The 26483-nt window shown below is 36.6% G+C and overlaps 1 long non-coding RNA gene across 1 annotated transcript; it reads left to right on the top strand.

Annotated features, from left to right (window-relative positions):
• Positions 1-74: 74 nt before the first annotated feature.
• LOC145550031 (uncharacterized) lies at positions 75-26483 on the top strand. Its single transcript, XR_014085871.1, has 4 exons — positions 75-831; positions 2982-3148; positions 21876-21974; positions 25786-26483. It is a non-coding gene; the product is annotated as an uncharacterized LOC145550031 (long non-coding RNA).

Raw genomic sequence — 26483 nt, forward strand, 5'->3', positions numbered from 1 at the left:
TGAGAAGATTTCTGAGATTTATCTCAAAATTTCAGATTTTTTTCTACCAAAATTTTTACTTTTCAAACAGAAATTTCTATGTTTTTCTAGAAAGGTTTTTGCAGAAACTACTTCTATCTCTTTTTCTATCTACAATGGCTTAATATGCTGTCGTTGTAATCTTCTCCAGAAAGATATGTTTGCATAATCATTTTTTTTACCTGTCTGCAAAGTAGTTTTAGCTAACGGTTTCAAATGAGAAAATGTAAAAAAAATATATATATATAAAAGGACAATTTGACCTAATTTTAGGTTAATAAAATTCACTATAATTATAGAAGAGGATGTGAAGAGAGTATTCCCCTCATCATTACACCCCCACCACCAGGCTAAAATTTGGATGCAAACCAGGATGGATCCATGTTTTTATGTTGTTTACACTAATTTCTGGTCCAGCATGTAAATACTGCATCTCAAAGTGAGACTCATCAGAACAGGGAAGGTTTTCTAATCTGTTATCCTCAGATTTTCATTTGAGTTGCATTGTTTGCATCACAAAACCTCAGCTTTTGAAATGAGGTGTGTAATGTTTTCTATATCCACTCCAGTTTGAATAGAATCAATTTTTAAAGCCCTGATTTTATTTAGAACTACTGCACATGCTCAGAAATTTACTGCTTTTACGGCTCTGAAAGTCTGTTCTTCATTTGTTCAAGCAGATTTACAATTTCCACTTCAAGATCAGTAATCTCTTGGAAAGACGGTGGGAAAGTTTAAGAACGGACAAAAGCTGCCATGATGGGTCGAGTTACTGAACGCTTTTCTGCAGGATGCATGACCTTCAGGTTGCAGGTATCAAACTGAATCCAGAGAAAAACATGAAATTACTTTGGGTTTTGTGCGCTGTAATCGGACCTGTCCACAAAAAACAGTTTGATAGCAACTTAAATTTTTTTAAAATACTTTTTACTTTTACTTGCGTAATGTTTTTATGAAGTATTTATACTCTTGTTTGAGTAAAATGTCTGGATAGCTCCACTAAATGAAAAACAAACATGTTTTAACCAAAAGTTCACCAGACACAGACCTGCGGTTTTTGTTAAAGTTTCATAAGTTTTTTTTATTGAAAGAAACAGATTTGGATAAATGTCTTTTTCTTTCTGTTACTTATATGAATTACAGTATTTTTCATTCTTAAAATACCAAAATGTCCACTTTTTGGTTCGTCTCATCATGTCATTTTTAAATATTAAATGATTGACAGTTTTAAGTTTCATTTGGAAAACTGTTTCTTTTTGCCTAATTTTATTTAGTAATTATTCTATTTGTATAAATCATTTTCATTTTGGTCTTTAAAACATCAGAATTTCCACAAAATCTCTATGTTGTGGTTCAGTTGATGATGTCATTTTTAAATATTAAATCAGTCAAAACTTGAGTAAAAATATGTTTTAGTAGCCTCTGTTAAAAATAAAACCTGATATAGAAAACATCTGTTTTGCCCAGTTAACGCAACAGTTTGTCTGAATAAATGTTTAGAGAGTCTCTCACAGAGACTCATTTCCTACCCAATATTGGTGATAAATTATTCATCAAAGCGTAAAGAAGTGACTACAGATCCTGCAGGAAACATTGGTTTATTTACCAAAAATAAAATCAACTGCAGCTTACTTTAGAAAGTAACTTGCTAGTAAATGCTCCACCAGTGTGAACTATATCAGAACATGGTGGTGGCAGCATCATGTAAGGGGATCCTTTGACAGGAACAGCTGACGTGAAGATGAATGAATAAATAAAAGACAAACCAGGCAGAAAAAGTGCTTTTCATACTTCAAAACACAAAATCTTACCCGGTATCTTTGGTTTAAGCTTTTAGTGCCAATATCTTAGTACATTTGAAATAAAACAAAACTAATAAGTAACTTTTAAGAGCTGGTTTTCTTGTTTTAAGTCAATAATCAATAACATTTTTATAAGTTTTTCTTCTTCCTGCTCCCTTTCACTCATGTAGATGAATTGTTGTTACAAGACAATGTTTTTGTACATAGGTTATGTAATGTGTTTTGTTGAGTGAATAAACTTATTGATTAATTAACTGATAATTCCTTAATATTAATAAAAAGTTCTAGTTCCACTGTCCAGATTAATTCACTTATAAAATGTATTATAAGTGAAATAATCTACCAGTGGAACTAGTGCTTATTTTGATTAATATCAAGGAGTTATTAACGTAAAACAATCTTCTACATTTTGCTGAAAGCTACTTATAAGTATTTAAAGCAGTGGTGTCAAACTCATTTTTATTTTGGGCCGAATCAAAAATCTGAATGTTCTTAAAGGGCCGGTTGCCCCAGAATCTATTGATAAAACCAATAAAACTGTTAAAATATCAATAAATAGCTGTTCCTCCAGGATTTGTGATTATTTTAGTGTTTATTTTTGAAATCAAAATGACAGATTTTGTGGTGAATATTAAGAAATATTTGTAATTGTTATTTTACAATATTTACGCTAATGTATGATGTTAAATGTGACTCTTTATCACTCGCTGTATCAGTTACGGATTTAATGTTTTTGACCAATTTTGAGAAAATTTGCAGTAAAATCAGGAAAAAAATGTGGAAATTTGTTAATTTTGTGTGATTTTTGCAGATTTGTGAAAAACTGGAAGGACTTATTGATGTAATTTGGAGTCCAGAGGGCCACATAAAAAGCTACGGCGGGCCAGATTTGGCACCCGGGCCTTGAGTTTGACACCTGTAATTTAAAGCGTACCTAACTACTTTGTAGGATTTTGTGTTTTTGCATTGCGTGCACCTCTTTGCAGCTGAAATCCGTTCAAAATTCATCCATTTTTTCATTTTTTTCTGAATTTTAAAAAGTGTATTTAGATTGAGCGCCATTTTGTTTCTCTCTCACTTATCTTCAAACAAATTTCCTGAAAACCCGTCATGCAGATATTTCCTCTGTCCTGTTATCTTTCTAATGATTTTATTATTTAGAATAGAGGACATGCGTCATCTTATTTAAGCTCACATCTTCAGCTGCCCTCATTTTCACTCCCCTCGTCCCGGCGATGGTGAGCTGTCCTCAGATGACTTGCCTGTTTGAGCTTAGCGAGCGTCCGTCTGTGCTCTCGCCGGAGCCAGACAGATGGTGACCACGCAGGGTAAGAACAGGAAACCTTTGACATACTTTCTCTCTCTTTTTTTCTCCCTCTTTCTCTCACATTGGTAGACCTCCAAGGAGGCCGTTATGTGAATAATAATCAGTTTTAGAGATGTTATTTTGATAAGTTGCTAAAAGTTGGTGAAACGTACTTTAACAATTTGAGTGATTTTTACAACAAAGCAGGGGTGTTCTCATGTTCTTCTCTCTATTTTTGATAACTTACTAATAAAAACTGCACATAAGCAGATTTATTACCAAATTTGAAACTATTATGCAAAATTTACCTTTTGCATGTTTTTGTACTTCCATTTGTGTTCCTACAGCCTGTTAGCACCGTGAACTGAGTTCCATCACATTTGTCAAGCTGGTTTTATCTCTGTATTATAATGATAATTATAATACCTTTTATTTGCATAGTGCTTTTGTAAACACTCAAAACCACTTTACAGGAGTCACGTAAAATTACAAACAGAGCATCAAACAAAACCATAAAAGGACAACACTTACATACATAGGAAATTAAGAAAAACAGCATAACCATGAAACAGGACAGATGAAAAATGAAATGTTGAGATGCTGTTTTATCATCTGACCCTTCTTTAAAGGGGGGATATTAGGCAAAAGTCACATTTTGCTAGTTCTTGTGCTTCCATTTAGGTCTCAACTGCGTCTTAAGCTCTTATAAAACTGTATTTAAAAACACCCAGCCACTTTCTGGCAATAAGTTAAGGTTTTTTCATGTCTTGAAAATGATCAGTTCCAAAAACCTTCAGAAAATAATGTCACAAAACAGCAGGCACTGCCCGTTACCTAGCAATCCAAGCTGAATTCCGCTGTTACCTAGCAACCTTGGCCAAGTTCCGCCCGTTACCTAGCAACCCAAGCTGAATTCCTTTCGTTACCTAGCAACTCAAGCTGAATTCCAGCACGTTTGGTCAGTGCTGTGGCTGCTGGAAAAGACAAGTGTTTTGTTGTTGACTTAGCATCCAGAAACCATTTGCTGTATTGTTGTTGGTTGTGCAGGATGCTCTGTTAATGCTTTTCAAAGATCGCCGGTTTTGTAATTGCGCATCTGTTTTCATCTGTTTTCACATGTGAGTGTAAATGTTGAGTTGGAGGGCGCAGCCAGCAGCAGCAGCTTATTTGGATTTAAAGTGACAGGACGCCCTAAAACAGCTCATTCTGGAAGGACCTCAAGCTGAACCAACTGAAATCTTAATTCTGTCCAAAAAAATGTAATGAACATGTTTTGTATAGCTTATAGACCAATCCTAACGTGTTCAAGGAAGCATAGTGGGTCATCTTTTAACAGAAGGTTTAAGTGTTTCCATCTTGGCAGGGGAATCAAAGCACTTCTTCAGTGCTCATTAGGTTATTGTGAACTCGCCACTGTTTAATAGGATGTGTTTGCTGCCCAGGGTCTTCTCTGCAGGATACCATTAAAGCAGTGGGACAAGCATCAACTGGCAGCCTCACAAACGCTGGACAGGAAGGGGAAGCCAAACACTAATGGCTGAGATCATGAGGCCAGCTGAGGGCAGAGGAGGTTAACAAAGTAACTAGCATGACAGCCAGTGATTGGCATCCGTCAGCTCTGGGTTTGGTCAGCACTGAGTTACAAAATGTTTTAGTTCCTTACTCTAAAAATAAGCTACGAATGTCACAAAATACTGTCATAGTAAAACTTTTAAACACATTTTCAGATAGGTAACGGTACAAGTTTGTCTGAGGATAATAAATGCAGCAAAGAACATGGAACTTTAATGTGTAAAGAAATTCAAAATTGTTTTAAAAACACTTACAGAAATTAAATGTAATCTTCATCCTTATGTCTTTGAAGCATCCCATGCAATTACGTCTTATTGTTACTTTATTGTTGTTGTATTGTTGTTACTTTTATTTCCAACAGTATTTTATATTCTATTTTACGCTTATTTTCTTTTTTTGTTCCTCTTTTAAACACAAATTGCTAATAAAATCCTGTCAACATTGGTGGTTAAAAACCCTTTATGATCCCTCTTTCCTTTCCTGTATGTCTTAAAGGTGACCTATTAGGTCTCCTTAAGCAGGTTAGGACAGGTCTGTGGTCTACATCAAACTCTTAGATAATGAGATTTTAGTCTGGTCAGTTCTGCCTATTTTGAGCTTTTTTAGGGCGTCTTGTCACTATAAATCCAAATAAGCTGCTGCTGGCCGCAAACAGATGCACAATTATACAATCGTACATATTTGAAAAGCGTAAGTGGAGCCTTCTGCACAACCAACAAGTAGTTTATGATGAACAACAAAACACTTGTCATTTCCAGCAGCCATTGTACAGCACATACAGCAGTACAACCCCCTGATTACAGGGTTAGGGCTCAGATTTTAAACTGATATCATCAGATTGTAATTAACAACAATGGTGACTATTACTTGCATTTTTACTTACATGTTCCTCTAAATTTAAACTTTACAATTTGTAATCATTTAATTTATTTACTATTGATCATGCTGATGTCTTATTTTACTGTTAGTTTCTTTATATTATCAGTTGTAAAGTGTAACTTCTGAAACCCTAACCAGGAACAGGACATGCTAATTTTCCTTTAAAATGTGATTTTAATAAATAAATAAAATATCTCTTCTAAAACCTTCATATCAAATCTAAACAATTTGAAAAAGCAGGAAGTGCTCGTTTGTGTCAGAATAATTTGCATTTCTAACAAAAAGTCAAACACAAAGTTAAAAGAAATGCCAGAATAAAGGGTTTTATTCTCTTCAACTAAACTTCATCTTTTGTAAAGAGAGATAAAAACAACATATCTGAGAGAAAAAACAAGAAAAGCTTCCTCAACATAAGTTTCAGTCTCACAAAAAGCTTTTATTAATGTTCTCCACCTCCCACACAGAACTGAGAAACTTTTGTTCAAATAATCACAACTTGACAGTTTGGTTGCATAACAAGGCGCTTTTAATTTGTGTTTCCATTTTTAATGTGTTTGTGGGGGTGGTGAGATGTTTTTTAGGAACTAAACACCTACTTACTTACCGCCCGGCGTGTGCTGCCTGGAAGAAAGAAAAACAACCAGGAGGAGAAATTATATGAATTAAACGTCATTTAACTGTATTGCAATTATACTCTACTATGTTAATGTGAATAAATCTTTTAATTCTTTGAATAAAACGCATCTTTAGGCTGAATCATTTTCCAGGCACATATTGAAAAATTAATCTTCACATTTCTGTATATTTGTCAAGATTGGTTTAGATTATTCACCATTGTTTAGCTAAACAAAACAAAAATATGACCACTAATCTATAAGAATCTAATCAAAACTTATATTTAATCAAGAAATGTATCATTCAAACTTGCACCAGTTAAACAGATCATACTGTTTTCTATTTTCCTGTTAAACATTTGTGTTTTAAATCAATATGTCTGGAATAGTGACATGAAAAGTGTGAAATTCACAGTGTTCTGCTGTGTCAGGACCAGGTATGTCACTTTTTCTAGTCACCATCTTATTTTTAAAAATATTTTTAAGATTTCAAATGTGCATTTTGGAAATATGTTTTAGTTCTCTATGAGTGAATTACAGTTAATACATAAAACAACTAGAAAGATAGTCATGTTGTCAGTTTCGTTTTCAGTTCCAAGCATTTAGCATGCTGAGGTGAGGTAAAATGGCTTACCATGGGATTAAGTTATTGTTATGCATTATTGCTGCAATGTTGGTGTTGCAGATTATGAAAAGCAGATTGAAATGATTTGGAAAAATACAATTATTTTATGTGATTTCTGAGGCTCTAATTCAGTGATAATCCAGGGATTCAGAAAGCCGTGCTGCCACTGACGGCTGTACTACGGAATAAATTTAATGGAGATGTAACTTTGTGATTAATTAGTTAATAATTAGTTGAGAAGTAGCTAGTTTCTTAAAATCTTGATTTTTCTCTTCTATGAACGATTTTTTTCAACAATGAAAGGCTATATTTTTCATAGTATGCAGAATTTAAAAATATATTTTTATTTTTTTTCTCAGCTTTATTAAATGCTGACCGAATCAAAACAAATGGTATTTTTTTTATGTTATTAAAAATGTTGTTATATTTAGAGAATATAACAAAACCGGAACCTTTTAGGTTAGCTTCTTGTTGCATCTAAACAGTTACAGCTGCTCTTAAAAAATGTTTTAAACATTCCTCCATTAGCTGCGCTAAGTAACCATTTTCTGAATAAGCGCCATTTAAAATGAAACTTTAGGAAGTTTTAAAAAAATAAAACCACTACAGGGCATTGTGCGTCCCGAAGCGGACTCTTTGGACCGTTTCTCTTTGTTATGATAATGCACCGCCGCCATTTTAGTTTCTGTATAACTGGATCCGCCACAGCGGCGCCCTCTGCTGGATGGCGGCCAAATTACAACACTAGACAGTTCGTGTATGTTATTAGATCAAATACAATGAATTTTAATCTAGTAAAACGTTCAGTAAAAAGATTGTACTCAAGTAAGAGTAGTACTACTTCAGCATATTTTTACTGAAGTAAAAGAAAAAAGTATTTGGTAAAAAGTCTATTCAAGTACTGAGTAACGGATCAAATTATCAATGATTTAATATTTTAAAATTATATAATCAGACGGATCAGAATTTAGATAGAAAGTTAGGTATTTTAAGGACCAAAATGTCAATAATTCATATAACAGCAACAAATAAAACAGTAAAATCTGGTGAATTCCTGGTTGGAACATGTTTGTTTTTCATTCAGTGGGTAGAAAATCCAGAAATTTAACTCAAGTAAGAGAAGAAATACTCCATAGTAAAATTGCTCAGAAGTAAAAAGTACAGCGTAAGAAAAATACATTTTTTTCAAAAAAGTTACTCACATAAAATTGAGTAAATGTAAAGTTAATTCTGATTATTTGTTTGCATTCACAATATTCACTATTGTTGCAATTATGCTACTAGATCAAGAGAATATAATTTAAGACTTAGTTTTATTGTTAGAAATATGATTTCCATTCATTTGCAAGCAATTTATGAAATATTTAAATTCAGTTTTCTGCTCTAATTGTCACAGCTCTTTTAAACAGGGTGGAAAAATAATGCAACGTCTAAAATAACCGTTTGCCTTCTTCTGCTGTTTATCGCAAGCGGTGTTTTTCTCACAGATTTAGACCTGAATTTAGTCCAAATTTACACCTTCTCATCGCAGATGTTACTTGTTGACATGCTGTGAGCAGGCGGGTAGCTTTCTAACGCGGAGCGAGGAGAGGGGGAGAAAAGAGAGAGAAGCAGAGAAGCCACGCAGCGGTGGGACTTCGCTGTTTCATCGACTCAAAAGTTCAGATGAGGACGCTCTCTGCCTCAAGATTAGCCACAGCTTCTTAGCCACGGTCTTTCACAGCAGACCAAAACACGGAGATTTGAAGAAAATTTCACCTCATATCTCCAGTTCTCCTCATTTAGTGTTTGTATTGCTTGTGTGGGGGATTTTTGAGGCACATCAAAGATGAGGGGAGGGACGAAAAAAGAAAAACAAGACACAAATCTGAAACAAAAAAGGTTAACCGTGGTAATTTGGTTGACACATAAATGGCTTCAAGGCTATAGGCCTGGGGGGCGATGGTGGCCTGAATCATTAACGCGTAATGAGAAGCAGAACGTATGTGGAGTACGTGCTTAGCATGCATGTCTGCTCACAACATATCAAACCTGACCAAAAAAAGTTCAATTTTCCAGGATGTTAAAGGCTAAAATGTGCTCTTCTGTCTTCCACACTGTGTTTTCTCTGTTATATTTTTAGTGATGTCTATGCAGGAAGGGCCTCTTAAGGCCGTCAAGGGAAGCCTCTCCAGGAGTTTTAGATCTGGTAACTTGAAACATCCCTTGGAAAGAAGAAAAATATAAAATAGAATAACTTATAAATGTCAGTTCGACGACTCAAAGAACCCGTGGCTGACTCACAAGCATAGGCAGTGATTTGTGCAGTGACATGAAAAAAAAAAAAAATAAGTTACAGCTGTAATGTGGAAGCTCTCCAGAAGAGATCTGATCTGTCAGATAAAGGGAAGTAAATAAAGTGTGCGCATTAAATCAAAATATGCCTTCATAAAGATCCTGAGCTGTTTGGTTCTAGCGCTGGACATCTCTCTTTCGACGATCTAATTCATGACTAATTGTGGGGGAAAGGATGCCTTTGTGATTTGTTGCTGCGCTCAGTCACGTCTCAGCTTACTATCCAGAAGATGTGACACATTTCCAGTCAAGATGTTTTTGTTACGGGAAGAACCCCGAAAAATGGTTCCCGACAAAGTGAGTCAGCTCCTCAGAATGAATTCTTCTTTCTGGTAAGAAGCTGAGTCTGCTAAGAGAAAACCCTACGGTCCAACATTATTACCTTTATAGTTTGTTTAGCATGTGTAGCTTCTTTGTTCGTCTCATGTCCGGCAGGTTGACTGATTTATTTTACAAGAGATGAAATCAAGTTGGTGGTTAACATCAGTCCAGCAGCTTCTTACAGATACAATAAATATCCCTAAACAAACAAACTACAGAGCAACAGTTAGCAACAGCTAGCAGCTGTAAGATTAAACATAGCTAAAATGCACAACATTAATAATAATAGTAACAGTTAAAAATGTAAACAGAACATAGCAAAATTACTCATGTCTTGATTTGGTTACTTCTCTTATAACTAGTACTTTTTCCTAAATATTAATGAATTATTGACCTAAAACAAGCTCCTGCCAAAAAGTTACTTTGTACCGTATTTTCCGCACTATAAGGCACATAAAACCTTCAATTTCCTCAAAAGCCGACAGTGCGCCTTATAACCCGGTGCACCTTATATATGGACCAATATTGAGCCACAACAAGTCTAGCAACTACGGTAAGCAGCCGCTGACTTCTTTTTTGCCCGTAGAAGAAGAACCGCGCGGTGCATGCTGGGATAGTTGTCAGAACGCTGGTTTGTTAATAAAGTTTGATAATACATTTAAAGCCAAGGGGGAAGAGAGACAGAGACTGCGGCGGCAGCGTGTCGGTTGGTCTGTTACCCAGAAAGCAGTTGGGCACAATATCGCAACACCAACAGCGTGAGTGAAACAACGACTGGGGCAGCTACTATATAAAACACTCGGGGACCATTTCTTTACAAATGTAGATGTGTAATAATAGAGTACGGAACAAATTAGCAACCCAAACTGAAGCGTCTATTCTATGCGCCTTATAGTGTGGAAAATACGGTAGTTAGTTTTACCTTATTGGCATTAGAAACTAGACCAACACAAGATTTTGTGTTTTTGCAGTGTGAGTTAAGGGCCAAATTGCTGCCAAAATGCATTTCCTCCTAGAAATGTGTGTGTTAAGAGAAAATGTGTAATCTCCCGATGGGAACTTTGGTTAACCTTCCCAGTCAGCTGAAAACTGAAACTCTTCTGTTAAAGTCCCGGTCCATGTGCCTTCTGGACCTCGCGGTCAAAGCAAGGGCTTAGTGTAATTCTCAAGTACAACAGGATTTGTATTAGTCTGAAAAGGGTCAGTAAGGTTAGGAGTTTCTAAGTAGTAGTGTTTAAATCCTTCCTAAGCTTTTCCACCACCACATCGCGCACACACGCTGCTCTGGACTCGCTTTGCCGACGTGAAGCAAGGCAGACGAGCAGAAAGGCAAAAAAGGATGATTGCAGCAAACACATGTGCGAGTCGGTTAAATCCTTCCAGGATTTCCGGAGGAAATAATCAACCACAGTCCATAACTCTTAACTGCGGTTGGTTCAGTGTTAGTGCTTTGGTTTTGACTTAATTGTTTGTTTACTAGAGCTTCAGTTTCAAAGGGTCAACCTGATTTACACGGATACGCCGCAGCTTACTGTTATACAATATCATTGGCTGATAGGACTCCTCTGTCCAGAGAGCCGGCAGCCATATTGGGGAGAAAGAAGTTCAAGTTCTGTCTATGGAAATCATTGATTATTTAATGTGATTGATTTAATGCCTTCCTGGTGCATTTGATTGTAGCTGTGACCGTGAAGATATCTGAGTTAATGATGCTTTGAGCAGATTACAGATCAGCTCTTTCAGGTCAGGTCACAGGAATCACTTAACAGGCGGATATGAGATTCTCATGGTGCGTGTGTGAAAAACTAGGCCTGCAACTACCGAGTATTTTAGTTCTCAAGTAAAAACACAAAATCTTACTAAGTATTTTCTCTAGTTTCTACTGCAAATATCTTAGTGCGCTGGAAATAAGAGAAAACTAACATATACGTTGGATAGTAACCATAGTTACATGTGCTTGAGTAACTTTTTTGGCAAAAATTTATACAATTTTACTGTTGTACTTTTTACTTTTACTTGAGTAATATTATTATGAAGCATTGATACTCTTACTTGAGTAAAATGAAAAACAAACATGTTTTAACCAAATATTCACCAGACACACACCTGCAGTGTTTGTTAGTCTCATAAGTTTTTCATTTTAAGAAACTTCCTTTTTTTGTTACTTATATGGATTATTGTCATTTTTATCCTTAAAATACCAAAATTTCCACTTAACTTTATATTTTGGTTCATCTGATTATGTAAATTTTTAGTATTAAATGACTGATAATTTGATAAGTTACTCAGTACTTGAGACTTTTTTACCAATACCTTTTTACTCTTACTTTAGTCGTTTCTTGAATGTCTACTTTTAAGTTTTACTTCAGTGAAAATATGTAGTGAAGTAGGGCTGATCTTACTTGATTACAGTGTTCGGGTACTTCAGCATAGTAATTTATTTTAAGTCAATAATTCCTTAAGAGATTAAAAACAAAGAAACTAAACCAAAAATACTTGGTCTCTTCCAACTTACATGCAGTGAAAAACCAGCCGATCAAACATGCTGGACCAATTCTTGCGTTGCTAGGTAACGGGTTGGGCTCTTCTCGGGTTGCTAGGTAACGGTTCGGGCTCGGCTGGGGTTGCTAGGTAACGGTGCATTGCCCAAGGAATCTGACTCAACATGTTACAAGTGAAATAATCTGCCATTGGATCTAATAGTTTTTCATCAATATTAAGAAATAATTTACTTCAAATAAGCTTCTACATCTGAAAACTTCTAGTTTTGTCTTATTTAAGGTGCACTAAAGGTATTGGCACTAGAAACTAGACCAAAGTACTCAGTGAGAATTTGTATTTTTGCAGTGTAACTGGACAAAGAAATTGACACATTCGGCAGGTTTGTCATATTACCATCTAAGCCCAGTTTGTTCAGCGCTAATAAAAACAAAGAAGTGAAAATGTAAATCCTGATCTAATTAAGTTTTACTTAAAAAAAAAAAAAAAGGAAACACTTATCACTTATGTAAAATAATAAAAATGTTATGGAGGTTACCTCACTCCAGCATTGTACACATTAACACATGTAATAAAATGTAACATTTGGTGCCAAAACGCTCCTCTGGGTCAGATTTATGGAACTAAATTATGGCCACAAACTTGTAAAGAAAAAAAAAAACTAAAAAAAAAAAGAGATTTGAAACGGAAAGAAAGCCCCTTAAAACTGAAAAACACCTTCTGTTTGAAAAGCAGTTTTGAACATTTTTGTCAATTTCAAAACACTTTTTCCAGTTTCAAATCTATTTTTTATTTTCAATTGCTTATTTTCAGTTTCAAATAATTTTCACAGTTTCAAACTTTCCTTTCAACTTCAAATCTTTTTCCTGAGCTTCAAAATATATTTGTAGTTACAAATCTTTTTTTTCAGTTTAATTTCTTTTAAACAAAGTTTTTGGCTCCATTTTAGCTCCATACATCTCCCCCAGCTGGTAGCCCAACATAAATAATCACTTATAATAGCATTAATCCTTTAATCTCTTCTCTTTTAAACGTTATGCAACATTATTGGCAGCTGTCTGTCAGAGATGCTGTTTTTGACGTTTTTCTGGGAGTTCCTGGCTTCTCGCTCTGGCTTTGTGGAAGAAAGACATAAATACATGCAACTTATTATTCACTGAGAGGTTCTCTTCATAAATCTCCATTTATGAGAAAACTATGTGGGGAACCGCAGCATATTCTACTTTAAACAACACAGTTAGATTTAAACAATGGTACAATACCAGATAATTACATTGTAGTTGATTTGCAGATAATTAATCAAATTTGCTTAAACACTGGTCTCTGGAAAATCCACATTAAAGGTTGAACTAGACCGGATTCTCAGTATGGGTTTGGAAATAAAGAAGAAGAAGAACAAGGAGAAAAATATATTTTATTGTTTCACAGTGGGGAAATTCAGGAGTCACAGCAGCAAGTTACAGAAAGAAAAAACTTCATATTTAAAATCTGAGTAAAAGAAAATTTACAACATAAAAATCTATAAAATTCAGGTTTAAAAATAAGTCAGAAAAAAGTTAACAGACTGTGTACTGTATTTTATGTTGATAAAATTTAACTGCTTTCAACTGAATGTGACTAGTTGGATTAGAATTAGTTTAAGAGAGAGATGTATGGACACCCTTCTGTCAAAATTTAATCAGATGATTCATTGATGAACGTGCTTAATTGATATTAAACCCCCCCTTCCTGTGACCGGATGCCCCCCCCCTCCTGTGACTGGATGCCCCTCCAACCCCTTCCTGTGACCGGATGCCCCCGCCCCCCCCTTCCTTTGACCAGATGCCCCCCTCCCCCCTTCCTGTGACCGGATCCTCCCTCCCCTTCCTGTAACCAGATGTCCCCTAACCCCCTTCCTGTAACCAGATGCCCCCCTCCCCCCTTCCTGTAACCGGATGCCCCCTAACCCCCTTCCTGTAACCAGATGCCCCCCTCCCCCCTTCCTGTAACCGGATGCCCCCTAACCCCCTTCCTGTAACCGGATGCCCCCTAACCCCCTTCCTGTAACCGGATGCCCCCTAACCCCCTTCCTGTAACCGGATGCCCCCTAATCCCCTTCCTGTGACCGGATGCCCCCTAACCCCCTTCCTGTGACCTGAAGCCCTCCTCCCCCCTTCCTGTGACCGGATCCCCCCTCCCTCCCCTTCCTGTAACCGGATGCCCCCTAACCCCCTTCCTGTAACCAGATGCCCCCCTCCCCCCTTCCTGTGACCGGATGCCCCCTAACCCCCTTCCTGTGACCGGATGCCCCCTAACCCCCTTCCTGTAACCGGATGCCCCCTAACCCCCTTCCTGTAACCGGATGCCCCCCTCCCCCCTTCCTGTAACCGGATGCCCCCTAACCCCCTTCCTGTAACCGGATGCCCCTAACCCCCTTCCTGTGACCGGATGCCCCCTAACCCCCTTCCTGTAACCGGATGCTCCCTAACCCCCTTCCTGTGACCAGATGCCCCCTAACCCCCTTCCTGTAACCGGATGCCCCCTAACCCCCTTCCTATGACTGGATGCCCCCTAATCCCCTCCCTGTAACCGGATTCCCCCTAACCCCCTTCCTGTAACCGGATGTCCCCTAACCCCCTTCCTGCGACCGGATGCCCCCTAACCCCCTTCCTGCGACCGGATGCCCCCTAACCCCCTTCCTGCGACCGGATGCCCCCTAACCCCCTTCCTGTGACCGGATGCCCCCCCCCCTCACCCCTCATCTATGTCATGCCCCCCTGAACAAAGACTTTTATTAAGGGGAACTTTAACATTTGCTCACCATAAACTCCTCCCGACCTCTTTGAATTAGCCAATAGAAAAACTGAATAATTTACTTGTAAGTTAGCAGTGAATAAATAAATATACTATATTTCTAACAAAGTGAATAAATAAATATACTATATTCCAAACAATGTTGGCGGCTGAGCTTGAGAAGTGAAAGCGATGAGTGCGCTTGATTCTTTTCGAGGTGCGTGCCGGTTGGGTGGAGATGGTGAAAACATTCAAAGCCATTTACTGTTTTAATTTGACATGTAGTCCTATACCCAGAGAAGCTGAAATAGATTAGGAATGTTGTAACTACCTCTGGTTTTAAACAGACTGTCTTCTGGATACATAGCGTTAAACGGAGTGACCTGCACACAAAAGCATTTGTGGGTGTGTGTCCCTGCGTAAGAAAATTTACGGATTAACCACATTGACTAGCACAGGACTGACCTTTGCCCTGCTCACCACACCACACCATTTGTGTGAGGAGGATATGACCATCCTCGAACAAAGATACTGATGTGAGGGATGTTAAAAAGCTCCCGGTTCATTATTTATAGTTGAAAAAAAAAAAAAAACTCTGCTTCTGACAAGCACAGGATGAAGCTCACAAGGGCAGAGGACTGACCTTTGCCCTGCACACCACACCATTTGTGCGCCCGGCGCGTGTCCCCAAGCATCAGAAAGCCTATAGATTAACCACACCATTTGGGTGTTAGAGCGGGTAGATACCTCTGAAGGAAAACAACAGCTTAACTGTTTTACTGCATTATTTATGGAAATTACAAACTATAAGTTTGTAATTTCCTTCATCCGTTCCGAAAACATCCATCCATCCATTTTCTTGCACCCTTTTTCCCTCAGTGGGGTCAGGAGGGTTGCTGGTGCCCATCTCCAGCCAACGTTCCGGGTGAGAGGCGGGGTCACCCTGGACAGGTCGCCAGTCTGTCACAGGGCAACACAGAGACACACAGGACACACAACCATGCACACACAAACTCACACCTAGGGGCAATTTAGAGAGGCCAATTAACCTGACAGTCATGTTTTTGGACTGTGGGAGGAAACCGGAGTACCCAGAGAAAACCCACCATGCACAGGGAGAACATGCAAACTCCATGCAGAAAGACCGGGAATCGAACCCAGTACCTTCTTGCTGCAAGGCAACAGCTCTACCAACTGCGCCACTGTGCAGCCCCCGTTCCGAAAACAGTCACTTAAATTTTAAACCCCTATAGATACATTACAGGCCCAGGTGAGGCTACTCATATTTAACGTTTAGCTTTCTACAGTTAAAGTGAAAGACAAACTCTAACATCGATCCCTTTCCAGAATTTGTCCTCACATCATTGTGAATGCAACTTTGCTTCAGTCTGTTTCCTGTTGTTGAATCAACACTGATCGTCTCAGTGCTTCATGCTCTCTCCAAAATACTAACGGTTGGTTTAAGTACATTAGAAACTCAGATTTTTTAAAATATCAATCAATCATTCGATTACATTTTGACAGAAAGGTGTCCATACATCTCTCTCTCTCTGAAGCTACACACCTCACTGCAAAAACACAAAGTCTTACCACGTATTTCTGTCTATTTTCTAGTGCAAATATCCAACTAATTTAAAATTAACTTTTTCATAAAGATGTAGATGCTTACACATATAGATGTTTTTTGTAATGTAGTTCCACTGCCATATTATTTTACTTATACTAAGAAATAAAATAATCTACATTTGAAACTATAACTTTTTAATCAATATTAAGGAATTATTTACTTATAAATAATATAAATAATTATAAATAAGCTCCTCTCTTGCTGAAAAGTTACTTGTAAGTCAGTTTTGTCTTTTTTTGAAGTGCACTAGGATATCGACGCTAAAAACTAGACCAAATATTTTGTGTTTATTGCAGTATATTCAGTTTGTTCGGGCTCAAAATTAGTTAAAATGAATAAAAATACTACTGAATATGTCATTATTATTATAATAATTTTGTTAATTGATAAGTTAAATAGTTATTGATGGGATAGTTTTAGACCCCAAACTGCAAAAACTCAAAATCTTACCAAGTAATTTTGGTCCAGTTTCTAGTGCAAATATCTTAGCACACTTGAAATAAGACAAAACTAACTTATAAGAACATTTTCAGCGAGAAATAGGAGCTTGTTTTAAGTTAATAATTCCCTAATATTGATGAAAAAGTTCTAGTTCCTCTGGCAGATTATTTCACTCATGCCAAGCCAAGCCAAGCCAAGCCAAGTTTATTTATATTGCACTTTAAAACAGTTCCACTGACCAAAGTGCTGTACAGCCACAGAATTAAAACAAGTGAAATAAAAAATAAAAGCACACTAACACCAAAAATACAATTACTTAAAATGAAGACACACAATGCAATACAAGAACATACCCAAATATGCAGTCATAATAAATATCACAATAAGTAATCTAAAAAAAGCAATAAAAGTAACTAAAAGTAACTTTTTACTTCTAGTTTTACTTTTTACTCATGTGAATTATTGACATAAAACAGCTCCTATATCTTGTTGAAAAGTTACCAGTTCTGCCATATTTCAAGTGAATTAAGATATCTATGCAAGAAACTAGACCAAAAATACTTGGTAGGATTTTGCGTTTTTGCAGTGCGCAGATCAAAATGACGGTTTTCCAACCTCTGAGCTGAAGAGACAAACTGTAACTCATGAGGAAGGATGAGCTCAGATATTTACTCTCATGGGTTTTTGTTTGTGTACAACACTTCCTGTGTCATCAGCATTGTATGTTCGTTTCTTTTCAGAGCATAAACGCTACAGCTCAGCGAGCTAACGCTGCTAAGATAAAGCTGTGTTGATGTGAGTGTTGTCAGCTGTAACCAAATTTTAGATAAATGTTGAGAGAACCATTTTTGTGTTTGCAAGAACATTTCAAAATCCTCGTCTAAATTCCATCCTTTATTGTGGGGATTGTTTATCCGAAGCAGATTTACCTTGAATGAACCAAAGTATTTGGCTGTGGGTAGACGTGGGCGAGAAAAAGAGACGGAGAGAGGAAAAAAAAAAAAAAAGGAGAGAGACGACTGTGAGCAATCTGAGCTGGCGTAGCAGGAGGCTGATTTATAATTAGAGTGAATGTTTGTTCGGTTCCCCCGCTGTTCTGGTGATGGCTCTATTGCATAAAGAGGCCGAATTGCTGCTGAGAGCTTAATTTGAATTCTGAAGCATCTTTCAGCGTTCGCCGACGATCCCAAAAAGTCTGGGAAAGTCACGAGCCGGAGCTGAATTTTCTTTCATTTTTTAAATTTACGTCGTCTGCAGCTATCGCTTTGATCTGATTCACAGCAGAAACACAAAAATTATGGCAAGTACTTTGGTCTAATTTCCAATGCAAATATCTTATTAGACTTGAAATAAAATAAAACTAACTTTCAACTAACTTTTTAGATACATGACCTTGATTTAAGTAAATAATTCCTTAACATTATCCCATTGGCAGATTATTTCTCTTATAAAAAGACATTTTCCCAAGTTATAATTGAAATGATATGCCTGTGAAACCAGTACTTTTTCCTCTATATTAAGAAATTATTTACTTAAAACAAGCTCCTTTTCAAGCTTGCTGAAAAGTTACTTGCAAGTTAGTTTTGTCTTATTCCAAGAAACTAAACCAAAAATACTCAGTAAAACTTTGTATTTTGCAGTGTTGTTTCTGAAAAGTGAGTCAACAACAAAACAAGCATCTCTTCCAGTTGACATACAGTGAAAATCCAGCTAACCAAATTCACCAGAGTTCCGCTGAGGTTGCTAGGTAACGGACTGGGCTCGGCTGGGGTTGCTAGGTAACGGGCTGGGCTCGGCTGTGGTTGCTAGGTAACATGGAATGTGACTCAAAATGTTATAAGTGAAATAATCTGCCAGTGGAACGAGAACTTATCAATATTAAGGAATTATTTTCTGCAAACATTCTCTTTTATCTGAAAAGTTACTGATAAGCGAGTGTATCTTATTCAAGACGTACTGAGATATACTAGAAACAAAACCAAAAAGTTGCACCCCAAACCTTTTTGGTGTAGTTTCTAGTGTAAATATCTTACTACACTTGGAATAAGACAAAAAATAACATATAAGAGGCTTTTCTGCATCATGTACAAGCTTGTTTTAAGTCATTAATTTTGATTAAAAATAGTACCAGCTACCCTGGTAGATTATTTCACTTATTACAAGACATTTTTACTGTAATATAATTACAATAATATAGTATTTTTTTCAATATTCAAGACTCACTGATTTAAAACAACTTCTATATCTTACTGTAAAGTTACTTGCCAGTTAATTTTGTCTTATTTCAAGAGCACTGAGATATTTACAAGACTACAAAACTTAAGATTTGTGTTTTTTCAAGTTGAATATTGGTTAAAATAAATGAAAATACCACTAAATATATCATTATAAAAAAATACAAGTAAAAATAAATAATGATTGGATTTGGGTTTTTCATTTAAACTGGGTCACAAACGTAACATATATTTAAAGTACGGAGCTGAAGAGTGGATTAGGATATTTAACATTAGCAAAGATTACAAAATGATCAAATGCAGAATGTTTTGATAGATGCTATTGAGAGAAAAAGGAGATCTAAATCAGATTATTGTAAAGTGTTTCTCTCCTCGTGGGTTTTATCTGCTCTTACTTTTATTTGTCAAACTGAAAAGCCTCAAATGACCAAACACATTTTAACATCAGGCAAATTTAACTTTGTAATGATGTGTTGTTTGGCAGGGCCAAGGCACAGGCTTCCACTGTCGAAGATTTTAATAAAAAACAAAGAAACATACAATCCTGGAAACAGATGCAGGACGCAGAGACAGGAAATGGCATGAAAGAAATATCAAGGCATAAAAATGGAGAATCCAGCGAGGAACAAAGAAAAACTCCCAGAGCTTAAGACTTAAACAAAAACAAAAGTTCAGGCGGACGACTCGGATGCAAAGTCTGGAACAAAATCCTACGTTTTGTTTTTTTATTATTATTAATATTTTAGCGGATTACTGTTGCAATGCAGCAAGAAAGTCCTGAGTTCAAATCCCAGGCCTCGGACTTTCTGCATGGAGTCTGTTTTCCTCAGCAGAGCTGGGCAGCAACTATTTACATTTACTCACTGTAACATTTAGTAAAACAATTACTTTTACATGTACAGTGCAAAAACACAAGATCTTACCAAGTATGTTTGGTCTTTGGTTTATTTTGTTTGCATTTCCTTTTAATTCACTTTGAATTGCCTTGATGCTGAAAATGTGCTATATAAATAAAATTACATTAACCTAATTTTGTGAAAATATCTTTGCACACTTGACAGAAGACAAAACTTACAAGTAACTTTTTTTTATAGCAGAAATAGGAGCTTGTTTCAAGCCAATAATTCCTTAATATTGATGAAAACATTCTAGTTTCACTGGCAGATCATTTTAATTTTAACATGTTGATTCATTCTATTGGCTCTGTGCCGTTACCTAGCAACCCCAGCCAAGCCCGGCCCGTTACCTAGCAACCAAGGTGGAGCTTCACTGTATGTGTTGGAAGAGACGCCTGCTTTGCTGTTGACTTGCTATTCAGAAACAACGAAGCAAAAATAGAAACTTTTGCCAAGTATTTTTTATTTTAGTTTCAATTATTCTCTAATATTGGTGCAAAAGTACTAGTTTAGATTGTTTTACTTATAACATGGAAAAATATATTGTAAGTTAAATAATCTGCTAGTGGAAATAGTACTTTTTTTGTCAATATTAAGGAATTATTAACTTAAAACAATCTCCATTATATCTGCTGAAAAGTTACTTATTATATAGTTTTGGTAATTCGATATTTGCACAAGAAACTAGACCAAAAACTCTTGGTCATATTTTGTGTTTTTGCGATACGTGTCGCTCATCTGATGCTTTTTTTATCTTCTGCGATTGTTTGCTCAGTTTATGATCAGATCAAACAAAATAAACACTTAAAATAAACACTTAATTGTCCCATTTCTACAGTCAATGTGTAATATTGTGAAAGAAAAACGATCTTCATAAAACAAAACATGAAAACTTGCTATGTTTTCTTACAAATTATGACTATAAAAAGTCTAAACATTCAGGAGCGCCAACCAAATTAAGCTGCAGCTTAGTCATGAAACGACCTCAATGCATTTGCCCTCTAGAAAGACTTAAAGTATGCAAGTAATTGCACACAGTATCGCTGTGCAGCTTGCATTTAAAAGCATGCAGAATTTTATTAGAGGTTTACTGCCAGCTGTGCTCTTTTGTTTGACATGGAGCTACAAACACAAATGAGTAAATGTTGTGTTGTGATGGTGATGCTGTCAGCCTTGTGATTCTTTGTGCCACCCAAGAGGCTTGTTTGTCTGCTACATTCAGTCTTCTTCTAGTGTAAACTGACAGTCAAACATATAAGATCATAATCTTAGCTTTCTGTAGGTCACAGTTTGTGCCATCATGGCGCGATTTCAAGACGTAAACAAGGCGGGATATACGTTCGCTCTTAACTGTGGATGTGGGTGATTGCTGCCCAACATCCAGCGATTACAGCTGCATATGTATGTCTGAGAAGTTTCTGTTTCTAGCCTCCACATCTTCAAAGGGGAATATAAACATTTAATAACTACATGCAGGACTAAGAAAGACAGACGAGGAGAAAATTAACTTTCATTCTTTCCGTCATTAGGTGCCTTAAATCAAGCTCAAATCTGCAGGATATTTGGCTCATAAAAGAAAATAGTACTCCTTTGCACCTAATAAAAGACAGAAATAACCACACATCCTCGTGATTCAGCACAAACCACAGAATAACATCTAAATAGCTGAACAACTCCAGCATCCAGCATCCTAACTTAAATTATCAGTATGTTTAAATTATCAGTATGTAGGATGTCGATGTATATAATTTTCCAAACGCTGTCATTACCTAGATGTCAGTATGACCATCCTGCCTTCTCATTAACGCGAAAAAGAAAGCACAAGCCATCAAGTTCATATATGTAGGCATTATCCATAGCACGGTAGGCATTAAGGTCGGATGCTTTCAGATGTTTTCCACCGTCTGAAGTTAACGAGGCTCCATATGATTACAGATTATCAGCTGCAGCTTTGGCATCCTGTTTTGTCTCACAGTGGACAGCGATAAAGGAGACATGGAAGATACATGAAGGGTTTGGAACAAAACATGTGCGGTAAGTCAGCCGTGAACTGGGAACCATATGGAGCCAAATCGCCACATTTAAAAATAACATCTTATATAAATAAAAACCTGTAGAACCCACCACTAGAAAGCATTCAAATCTAAGCTTGCTGTAATAAATCGATTAATCACATCATAGATTAAAACGAGCCAGATGATTTCCATTTGCATGATTGTTTTTCTCTCTGGAGACGTTCACACCAGCCTGGATTAATCCGCTTTAATCAAACTCCAGTTTGTTTGCCTAGAAAGTCCGGATCGTGTGGGGAGGTGAAAATGTGCGATGGGACCAAAAAAATGGACTCTGGTCCAACTACAAACCAAGATCTCGGCAAGGTGTTTAGACTTGGTTTGATTTTGGACCAAAATTGCAACATTTGTTTCATTTTCAACTGCTGCAGCTCTCTTTTTCACTTCACTGAGTGAAATGAACCAACCCAATTAAAAAAGCTGTTCCCCTCCTCGCCTGTGGGGGCGCTGCACCAAAAACTGCTGAAAGAAGCAACATAAAAACCTCTGAAAAAGACTTTGAGCTCAACTTCCATCTTTATGAAATGTAAACAAAGATTAAGTAGTATCTGATTTCAGCAGTTGTAGGATTTTTCTTTTATTTCTGGTTAAAAACCAAGAGTAATTTCTCCTGCTAGCGCTAAGCTAGCGTGTTTGTTTTGGTTGTATTTACCCAGAATTCCCTGCGCAGTAGCACGCTTCCTGCTTTTGGAGTGGCCTCCAATCCACTTGGTGTTGACTTATGGATCCAGTTTGGTCCACCTATAAATCTGTGCTTGAAAAACGCAGGTTTTCCCACTGCGCGGCGAACAAACCCAGTCCGGTCCGGTTGTAGAGGAGCTAGAAAGTCCGGTCCGGTTGTAGAGGAGCTAGAAAATGGTCCACCTACAAACCTCAGCCTGGGTTGAAGTGAACTCTGGTGCGGATCAAATGCATATATGAACGCCAAGCAGACCGGGGACCGCTCCAAAGGTAGGAAGCGGAGTACAGCACAGAGCATTCTGGGTAAATACAACCAAAACAAACATGTTAGCCTAGCGCTCATGTTTTTATTTTATTTTACAAAAGACAAAAGATAAATCCTACATCCTCTAAAATCTGACACCACTCCATTTTTGTTTACATTTGGTGAAGAAGGAAGTTGCCCTCATGTCTTCATAGTTTTTTGTGTCGTTTCCTTCAGTGGTTTTTGGTGCAGCGCCCCCACAGGTGAGGAGGGGAACAGCTTTTTCAATTATTTTGGACAGTTTGACACAGTGCAGTATTTTGGACAGTTTGACACAGTGCAGCTGAAAATGTAACAAATGTCGCAATTTTGCTTATTGATTCAACAAAAATGGTCAATTTAGGAGTTTCCTGTAAGTTCTTATGCAAAATGTGCAGATAACTATCTAACTATGCTACCTATTTTTCTTTATTTTTCATATTTATTGAAAAGACTAACATTCTACAAAATAGTTGTTTTTTGTGATAAAAGCTTCATTTAGTTCTAAAATCTGGAGATAGAAATAGATTTTACTTTAGCTTGTTTTTTGCTTCTTGAATGAGCTTTATTTTGTAGCAGCGAGGGCAAAAGTGTGTTTTTGAGTGCAAATTGCAACAGAAAATTAATAGAACATTAATTAAACAACTAATTAAGTTTAAATCTGATTTAGTCTATTTGTTAAGCTAATTTATTTCACATCCTCTGGTTAAAATTATAAAGATATGGAGCTAATTATCCCAACACTCTTTAAAGGTATTATGAATTGATTCATTTCTGTTTACTTTAAATAAATTAAATGAAAAAACATTACTCTTGTTCACAATGCAGCACACTTTTCCTGCATATATGAGAGTTTAGATAATCAGAGGGATGTGTGTTTTACGGTACGCAGTGATGAATCACACAGCCCATTTAACCTCTGATTACATATGGAGCCTGTTACAGGACAAACATCGCTGAAACCAATCTAAATATTGTCAAGGTTAAGTCATGTCAAAGTAAAGACTTCAAGAGGTCCCACCTGCACCTTTCTCTAAACAGCTCATTACTTCAGGCAATCAATCAAATAAAAGTACAGTAAAGTGAGAGCTGAGAGAAAGTTTAGCTAACACTGAACTAAACATTACAATAGAGAATCTATAAGCTAAACCTTGTGCGACTTTGATCTGGGTCGTATATTTATGTTTATTCACCATATCATTCTCTGATAGAAAATTAGCTAAATTACCTGTGATTTATTAAAAATCTACATTTTCCTAATTTAAATTATTCTTACTGGACACAGATTCACTTAGCATTAGCATGATTAGCCATTAGCAGGAAAAATGCTGCATACAATTAATTGAATTAATTGAATTAATTGTGATTAATCGATTTATTAAAATGTCAACTAATTTAGAAATCAATTAATTGTTAACTGGAGTATAAAAACTCTGAGAAAATTCATTTGCTGAAAGAAAAACATACACAGAGCAGCAATTAAGTCAAAACTCTACAAAAAATTTATACGTTTTGCATTTAAGATAAAAAAACAAACAACTTTTGTCTTTAAATATGTTCTTTCCAGAACTCCTCAGTGGCACTTTTAGCTTCACCTGGTTAAAATTCTGTAAAAACAACGAAAACCTCTCATTAAGCACCTTTTGCTATCCAATTATTAATCTATTACTTCAAGAAATGATCAACAGATCAGCTCTGCTGTATCAATGATAGGGTTGAAAGGTCTAAGCTTTTCACATGTTCATGTTAGAAATATGTATTTTTAGGCAGTGGAACGATCCAAAAAAGGTCTAATCCTGCGAAGGGCTGAAACGATTAATCGGATTAATCATGATTAATCAACTATTGAAATAATCAACTAATTCAGTGATCGATTAATCGTTAACTTAAGTTTACAGACCCAAAAAAAGGCCATTTGTTGGAAACCTAACCCTATCCCTGTACCTACGGCTGAAACCAACAATTAACCAGTTACTAATCGAATATTTCAATAACCGATTCATAACAATCTGATTGATGCTTTCGGCGCTAAGTAAAGGCTTAGGCTTAAGGTTTACTTTCTGCAAGTGTCCATTTTTAGAGCCTGTATAATACTGTAGTTAGCGATTAATCGATTACTAAATCAGTTGATTATTATTTCAATGGTCAATTAATCACGACTAATACGATTAATCGTTTCAGCTCCAGGTACGGGGATAAGGTTCTTTTTTTTATTGCGTATGTATCCTCCAGTTAACTCACTCACTCACTCACTCACTCACTCACTCACTCACTCACTCACTCACTCACTCACTCACTCACTCACTCACTCACTCACTCACTCACTCTTTGGTTACCTAGCAACAACCTGTTGAGTAACTTACGCAGCAGCAGCTTCAGGTTTTGCCACCGTGCCTCAAAACTGCCTAAAAATAAAAAAATACTATAAAACAGGAAAGGTAACACCAGCAGTTTGGCAGTATTTCAGATATTTAAAACTAAAAACTAATCAATAATTATTGATATCGACTGATATGAAACGTTATATCGCCTGTTGCTACAAATGATCAAGTGTCCACTAAAGGAATACCATGTCACTGAATTTTAGGCAAAATTTTTTTTATTTTCTCACTGGAAAAAAAAGAATTGAATTATTTGTTTTTAATGTATTTCTAAAAATAAAATAAAAAAGGGTGAAAAATCTGCAGAATTAAATAATAGTTGATTTCCTATGTCAAATAAATCCAATAAACAAGTAAACAAACTGATCCTGACATGTTTTTTTGTTTGTTTTAACACCTGAACTCCTGTAACTTCCACATGACTCCAGGTCGGAGCTGAGCGACGCACCGGGCCGAGTTGGAGTCTGAATCAGCCGATTAGATTACCCTGCTGGGGCCGGAGTGACGCTGCAGGCCGGGCCGCCACCCAGACGCTCACCTCAGCTGCCCTCTCCCTCATCCCCGCTGCCTCCCGGGCCGCGGCTCCGTCCCACCAGAGCCACATCGCCCCCTGTTGGTTAGAGGCAGGACATCAGGCTGGCATCCCGCACATTCAGAGGATCAATAGGAAAAATATCTTCGGGAGATTGATGTTAAATCTACGGAGCAAGATTAGGGCCACTTAAAAAACAAAACGCAAGATATGTTGACTTTTGTCTCATAATTTTGCTTTTTTTTCTCAGAATTAATTAAATTATTGGGGAAAAGTGAGAAAATTCAGGTTTACAAATCCTTCAATAAGGAAGAAATAATTATTATGTGGTTATTTTTATATGTTAACAACATAATTGACATACACCTAAGATGTTTGGTTATTGATTTGGATTTTCATGTTGATTAACAAAGAATTAAAATTCTGAGGAAAAAAAGTCAGAAATCTGAGTAAAAAGTCTGAATTCAGAATTTACTTTTGAAACTCTGAAATTTCAGTTTTACAGAAAAATTCTGAGATTAATCTAAAAATGTCTTACATTTTTCAAGCAAATGTTTAACTTTTCAAACTCAGACATGTCTTTTTTATTATATA

This window comes from Poecilia reticulata, chromosome 22 (assembly GCF_904066995.2).
Source record: "Poecilia reticulata chromosome 22, P_reticulata-male-v2, whole genome shotgun sequence".
Lineage (NCBI taxonomy): Eukaryota > Metazoa > Chordata > Actinopteri > Cyprinodontiformes > Poeciliidae > Poecilia > Poecilia reticulata.